At 37.2% G+C, this 8,325-nt stretch overlaps 1 pseudogene; it reads left to right on the plus strand.

The window, feature by feature from the left end:
* Positions 1-2,195: 2,195 nt before the first annotated feature.
* LOC120139061 lies at positions 2,196-6,126 on the plus strand (annotated as a pseudogene).
* The last annotated feature ends 2,199 nt before the right edge of the window (positions 6,127-8,325 follow it).

The raw sequence follows: 8,325 nt of genomic DNA on the forward strand, positions 1-8,325 counted from the left end.
CAGCATTAGCAGTAGCATTTAACCTCTCAACCGAGCACTATTCCTTTTAATCGATTGAAATCCTAGTCTTATGTTTTAAGGGTGGATTAGGTCTAATTATTATCTAAAACTCATTGCTTATGTTGATCCTCCTTAGTTTCTCTCAAACACTAAGTATTTTCCTAAGGAATGTCTACTCTCATAGCTCCTACAACCTTAAGTCATTAAGCACTATAAACAAAACAAATAAAATCATAGAAAAAGAACAAGCATCTTTTAAAGAAAAAACTTAAACATCCACAGTGAACTACCAAAAATAAAGCTAGTTCATGGTGGGGTTCAAATAATCCATGAAATAAATCATAAAATATATTCTTTCCTTGCAACCCAAATATGATAAATGAGAAAGAACGACAAAGAGAATAAGGAAAAAGTATTCGATGTGCACTGCCGGAGATCTCTTTGGCCACCACAACCTACCTTTGCTAGATAGCTCCTCTTGGACGCCTAGCTCGCCACTCCTTAGATCTTGCTGATGGAGGAACACCACAAAAAATGGAGGAAGAAGAACAGTGGAGAGAATGAAGAAGATGATGATTTTTAAGCTAGTGTAACCATCTTTTTCTCTCTCCTATATGGTATCTTTTAATAATAAAAATATCTAAGGGTATTCTTGGGATTTTACACTCAAAATACCCATCATACCTCTAGATTTATTTCTTGTGCATGAGGTCTATCTCCATATGTGGCAGTGGTCCCCAGCAGGCAATTATAAGCATTAGAGACGTGCCTTGCCAGCTGTCTTTTTGTAAAAATATATTTTTGTCCTTTTCTGCGCCAGAAATGCCAAGGCATTACAGTCTGGTTTAGCAACATGTGATGCCACATCATTCTTTCCTAGCTCGCACTTTTTCTTGTTATTTCCTACACATCACTAATAACCAAACCTTCCTCCTCATACATCACCTTAACAAAATAAAATAAGATAACCACCACAAATGCAACTATATGTAGATACATGAATCTAAAATGACCTAAATGAACCCTTAGACAAACAATAACTTAAGTGAAAAGGGCCTTAAAAGTAGCCTTTTTACGGAGTTATCATACCCCAAACTTAAGTTATTGATTGTCCTTAAGCAATGGGTAGTAACTAACACAATCAACATGTCATGACAATTTTCAATAATAAGACAATCAAGACAAAAATAGAACTTTATCCTCAGAAATGTTGGCTTCAACATGCTAGACATATCAAGAATTCAAGTGCTTCCCCTAGGTCAATATTCTTTGTGGTTTTGTGTATGTGAGATTGTATCCAATTTATATTTAACAAATCTAGGAAATTTCTAATAGAGTCCCCTAGTTTTGCCCTGGTATTTACTCATTTATTAAGCACATTTATACTTTCTTTTTACTGAATACAAACTTTTTTATCCTACTACGAATGGAGTAAGCTCATCACACCTATCATCCCATACTCTAGGTGAAAGGGAACATACCTTCCACCACCAAGCTAGTCAAGTAGAGTCATCTAGTGACTGCTTTCATTCACTCATACGCACATGGTTGTCATTTATTAAAGAGAGTTACAGGCAATGCCACAGAAAATAGGAGTGTCCCTCTATAGTTATGTCTAAACATTTATTCATAATTCAGACATAAGAGGAGTTCTCATTGATTTATCATTTTAGCATACTTCCAAATTTCAACGCCAAGGCTAATCAGAGTTCTTTCATAAAAAATTCCTAAATTCCTTAAGTATAGAGAACATATAAATCGTGTAAGAATAATTCACAAAGCATCAAGCCCTAGAGTCATTTATATCATTCTCAACAGTCATTTACATTCAATTTTTAGCCTAAAAAGTTCATTATCATCGGGTATCACCAAAACATTTTATCTAACTATCTTATCATTTACTAATGTCATGGCATAATATTCTGCTAACACTATCATGCCTATGTTCTACAAAGAACATTACCTCCCCAAACTTAAGGGGGGCATTGTCCTTAATTCTTAAGAAAACTAATTAATTGTCGAAACTAAATGCAATGTTATGTAATTCATAAATGAATGCAAAATGAGGTACCTCAATTTTTTTATGGTGGTGGCGGTGTCTCAGTGGAGGGGCTAAAAGCTCCACGCCTTGTTCTCTTTCAGAGTGGTGTAGGAATGTAATCTAAAGAAGTTGAATAATTGTGGGCAACATTAACATGCCTCTTCGATGTCTTAATGCGACAGTTGGTCCAGTGGGCGGAAGGAGGTTAGGCGCTGCAACTGGATTGAGAGTTGGTTCGGATGGTGCCATAGGAGAATCAGGAGTAGGAGATTGGGGTACAGGATCTGGTACTGGCTCAGCAACGGGGGTCTACATCATCAGGCTCGGGGAATGCCTCGATATCATCAAATGCTGAAAGAATTTCATCTTGGAAACCCGAGAAATTTTGTTCGATGTGGGGGAGCATATCTTGAAAAATGGATTCATAACAACATCCATGTTCTTAACATAGCCAAAGAATATTTTTATAACACCTTTAAGAACATGCAAATGAGTCATCGTCTGTTGGAAGTTTCCTTGAGAGCAAGCATTCTTGCCTCAGCATTAGATGGTTTGTTATCCTCAGACTCCTTAGTAGTGGTGCCTTAGATTTAGGGTTAACCAAACCCAACAGCATGGGCAGACGGACTTTTGTTGTGCCTGATACCCTAGAAAAGATTTCATCAAATCTACTATCACAAACATTTTTCTTTTGACAAAGTGTAATGAGATTTGGAAAAACCAAAGCGTAAACTTTCTTACTTAATCATTCATTCACTTGTTCAACAATTATTCTACTCATTTCAATAGAACGTGTAACTATAATGGAGTGTAAAAGCATCAAACGTGAAAGAGTTAACATTGTATTGTGGGCGGTCGACATGAGCTTATGCTTCATGAAGTGATTCCATAGCTTTGCACGCGGTTGAAGGCGTTCCCGATTAACAAAGTAATGTCTGGTATGTCGACCGTTCCAAGTGGTATTCGAGAAACATAAATCCTTCAGGACTCCATCGAATGTTGCATTGTCAGCATCTTTTTCAAAATCCATGTCTTGATCCATAACTCTCTACAAACGAAAATAGCGATTAATCACAGAAGGTGTAAAATGAATGTATTTACCTCGAACGTAAACTACATGTTGATTCGACTTAGAAATAATGGCATAAAATTCTTTAACCAATAAGGAGTTAACGGGGTCGGGGTGCCTTGCAAACTTTTTCCATTTCAATGGCTCAACAATGTCCATAACGTACAGTCCAAAGACACCGTCTTGTTCCTCGGTGAAGATAAAACCTAACTCGAAGAAGAGTTTACGATTCTTGAAATTTTGAAACCTCCCTTTCACTGCATCGTCAATAAACTGTTGAGAAATTAGGTGCCCTATGCTATCTCTAGTCAAGGGACTCGACAGTATGAAAATAAGATAGCAATACCTCTTGGCCTTAGCAGGTGCAGGATCCCATTAGTTCGACAAAATATGTCACAGAAATACCACTCAGCATTAACACTAGCATCTAACCTCTCGACCGAGCACTACTTCTTTTAGCCGATTGAAATCACATCCTTATGTTTTAAGGGTGGATTAGGTCTAGTTACTATCTAAAACCCATTGCTTATGTTGATCCTCCTTAGTTTCTCTTGAACACTAAAGATAAACTACTTAGTTTCTCTCGAACTCTAAGTACTTTCCTATGGAATGGCTACTCTCATAGCTCATACAACCTTAAGTCATTAAGTACCATAAACAAAACAAATAAAATCATAGAAAAAGAACAATAATCCTTTAAAGAAAAACTTAAACATCCATAGTGAACTCCCACCAAATAAAGCTAGTTCATGGTGGGGTTCGAATAATCCATGAAATAAATCATAAAACCATTCGTTTCTTGTAACCCAAATATGATAAGTGGGAAAGAACAACAAAGGAATGAGGAAAAAGCCTTTGATGTGCACTGTGTGAGCTCTCCTCAGCCACCACAAACTGCCTTAGCTAGCTAGCTCTTCTCGAACTCCTAGCTCGCCACTCCTTAGAGCATGCTAATGGAGGAATACCACGAAAAGATGGAGGAAAAAGAACGGTGTAGAGATGAAGAATATGATTATTTCAAAGCTAGTGTAACCATCTTTTTCTCTCTCTTATATGTGGTATCTTTTAATAATAAAAAGGCATAATGCAAATAAATACCCCTAATGTTTGACAGTATATGCAAATTTGCCCTTGTTATTTTTTTGGAATATTTGACCCCACAACGTTTTATTTTGATTCAAAAGTCACCCCCGTTGTGTGAAAACCGTTAGTCAATTGACTGTCAACGCCTTCCAGCTGACTAAGCAAGCACATGTGGACACAAATGATGACATGACATGTCCATGTCACTAATGTATGCTGACGTGGAATTGACACATCTTATTTTAAAAAAATAATATTTTTTAAGAATTTTGTACCAATGAGAGAGCAACACGTATCACTCTCCAATTGGTGCGGATTGAAAATAATGAATAAAAACCTACTTGCATGGAAGGGGACTCAAACCTGGGGCAAGGGCATGAAATGGGATACCTCTTGTCACCAGGCCAAGCATACTATTCAGTTTTGTAATGAAACAAAACCTTATTTAACCCATAATAAATGTTCAGTTTAAACAAAATAAAACACGCGTTTCAAATATCTCACAGGCAGATGAAATGGGGGAGACTCGATTATTCCCAAAATATTAGGGTTTAGAAACCCCAATATTTCAAATAATTTCTCTTCTCAATATTCCCATAATAAAAGTTGCTCGATCTAGTTGTTCGATTACTCAAAAATTCGGTTGGAGAATGAAGTTAGAGGTGAGAAAGGTTTCTCGATCTAGTTGTCTTTCTCATTGATTTGGTTCAATCAGCTGCTTTTTACTTGACATTAACCGTATTTATTTTTTATTTTTTTTATTATAGTTTTGAATTATGATTATTATTTTTTGATTGGGTTAAAGTGGATTATATGACTTGGCATTCTTATAAAATTTTGTGATTGAGATGGATACCAACTTTGTTTCTCTTTTGATCAATAGCTCTCTGGTGAGGTCTCGAGGATGGAAGAGAAGCTTAAGTTGACTGAATCTCTTCTGGAATACAAGGTATTGCTGTGGGGGGGGGGAATTCAAGCTTACCTTGTGTTGGTTTGTTGCTATAATTAGTTAATAAACATGTTCTGCAGAATGTTGAAATCAAGAAAATAAATGACGAGAAGAAGGCATTGATGGCTGCTCAGTTTGCAGCTGAGGCCACTCTGAGAAGGGTCCATGCTGCTCAAAAGGACGATGATATGCCTCCTATTGAAGCAATTCTTGCACCCTTGGAGGCTGAACTGAAGCTTGCGCGGCAAGAGGTTTTGTTGTGACTTCTGAACTGGTGCCTCTGTCTCACAAAAATAATTTAGATGTTTTATAAATTATATGTGATAGATTTTTCTCTCATTGATTAGTTATTTTGGTTCCTTGCAGATTGCAAAGCTTCAAGATGACAATAAAGCCCTTGATCGTCTAACTAAATCAAAAGAAGCAGCTTTACATGAAGCTGAAAGGACTGTACAGGTTGCACTGGCCAAAGCATCCATGGTGGACGATCTCCAAAATAAAAACCAGGAGTTGATGAAGTAGATAGAAATTTGCCAGGTATGGTAGTAGTTCTCGGTGTTTCCTTTTGTCAGGTGCATCAAATTTAGGACTCATGAGTATAGCTTAATATTTTGTGCTTAGTCTATATAATTTATATAATGAATTAAGTCACATGTTTGACTTGTCTATGTAGGAAGAAAACAAAATTTTGGAAAAAATGCATCGCCAAAAGGTTGCAGAGGTTGAAAAGCTTACATAAACAGTAAGAGAGCTGGAGGAGGTTGTTCTTGCTGGTGGTGCCGCTGCAAATGTAGTTAGGGATTACCAACGGAAAGTTCAAGAGACGAATGTAATCTTGCTTAGCATTTAAGCGTCCAAGTTTTCCGTATCCTTTTACGTTGAAATACTCTTAAAGCTCTTCTTGAATAAATGATTGTTTTTGTCCCTTAGGAGGAAAGAAAAACTCTTGACCGGGAGCTGGCACGCGTGTTTTATTTTGTTTAAACTAAACATTTATCATGGGTTAAATAAGGTTTTATTTCATTACAAAACTGAGTAGTATGCTTGGCCTGGTGGCAAGAGGCATCCTATTTCACGCCTTTGCCCCAAGTTCGAGTCTGTAACACCCATATACGTACATACGTTTCTGTATACGTATATAAATGTCACATTACTTTAAAAAAAGTTTACTGATTTTGTAAAGAGAAAATAACCTCAGTGACCAAAATGTCTTATAATATACGATTTTAACCAACTTTTTTTGGATTTGCCAAAATGACCAACTAAATCGTTATGCGATCAATAATTCACAACGCGATCTTCGGTATCGCAAATCATTTTCCAGATTCACAACGCGAACTTCGACTATCGCATTTCGATTTACATATTCGCATTGCGATAGTCCAAGTTCGTGTTGCGATTTACATTCGCATTGCGATAGTCGAAGTTCGCGTTACGATTTATTCCAAGTTCGTTGCGATAGTTGAAGTTCGCGTTGCGATTTATTCCAAGTTCGTTGCGATAGTCCAAGTTCGCGTTTCGATTTATTCCAAGTTCGTTGCGATAGTCCAAAATCGCAACGACGGTATTTCATTTGTTTCTTAAGAATTTTCTCTAAAAAGATAGTATTCGCGCGGACGTGTCGAAGACACGTATTACCACGACCACGACCGACGAGACGAGACGAGACGGACGGACGGCAGCGGCGGCGCGCGAGAGTCCCCTTGTTCTCTATCACTCAACAAGGAAGTGGGAAAGCCAAACCTTAAATACCATTCCCAATAGTGTTTCCAATACTATGTGGGATTGAGCATTACTAACACTTGTTCCCAATACTATGTGGGATTGAGCCTTAAATAGTGATATTATTTTTGAATGTTTTGCTTAAATTGCAATAATCGCGATTGATTGTAGATTGACTTTTAATTATGACATATTTAATCGTATAATACTAATGCAATTGGTTGCTGATTCAGTTGTTTTAAGGTGCATGATTGTTAATTGTTTCCTGAATAATCACATTGTATTGGAAACAAGTGTTGGTAATGCTCAATCCCACATAGTATTGGAAACACTATTGGGAATGGTATTTAAGGCTTGGCTTTCCCACTTCCTTGTTGAGTGATAGAGAATAAGGGGGACTCTCGCGCGCCGCCGTCGCCGCCGTCCGTCTCGTCTCGTCTCATCTCGTGGTCGTGGTCATGGTAATACGTGTCTTCGATACGTCCGCGCGAATACTATCTTTTTAGAGAAAATTCTTAAGAAACAAATGCAATACCACCAGTCGTTGTGATTTTGGACTATCGCAACGAATTTGGAATAAATCGCAACGCGAACTTCGACTATCGCAATACGAATATGTAAATCGCAATGCGAACTTGGACTATCGCAACGCGAGCTTCGACTATCGCAATGCGAACTTGGACTATCGCAACGCGAACTTCGACTATCGCAATGCGAACTTGGACTATCGCAATGCGAATATGTAAATCGCAATGCGATAGTCCAAGTTCGCATTGCGATAGTCGAAGTTCGCGTTGCGATAGTCCAAGTTCGCATTGCGATAGTCGACTATCGCATTGCGATCTACATATTCGCATTGCGATAGTCCAAGTTCGCATTGCGATAGTCGAAGTTCACGTTGCGAATCTGGAAACTGATTTGCGATACCGGAGATCGCGTTGCAAATTATCGATCGCATTGCGATTTAGTTGGTCATTTTGGCAAATCCAAAAAAAGTTGGTTAAAATCGTATATTATAAGGCATTTTTGGTCAATGAGGTTATTTTCTCTTTTGTAAAGTCTTTAAAATTTTGTTGCACCTTAATTTCCATACAAATAAACATAATAATTAAGTATTCAATAAAAACACATTACAAAATATTATATTAAGTTTAATTACATGCCAATAAGTTAACGAAATGATCACTACCGTCCTATTGTTACTGGTGAGTCAACCTTGTTGAATGATATCTGCTACTACGGCTTCACTCCCTTACTTGGTTAATTTTGCTTCTACCTACGCGTGGAAATACACAAGTTAAGTATATCTTAGTGAGTCATAATACAATAAACAACTTTTGTGTATCCATACATATTATATTTCTCATTTGTCATGATTCTTTTCTTTTCGTTTGTAACCTTCGTTTAGGTTTATAATACACCATTATGTACATTAAGCTATATCCTCTTTTCTATTGATAA

Source organism: Hibiscus syriacus, unplaced genomic scaffold (genome assembly GCF_006381635.1).
Source record: "Hibiscus syriacus cultivar Baekdansim isolate YM2019G1 unplaced genomic scaffold, ASM638163v2 tig00110721_pilon, whole genome shotgun sequence".
Lineage (NCBI taxonomy): Eukaryota > Viridiplantae > Streptophyta > Magnoliopsida > Malvales > Malvaceae > Hibiscus > Hibiscus syriacus.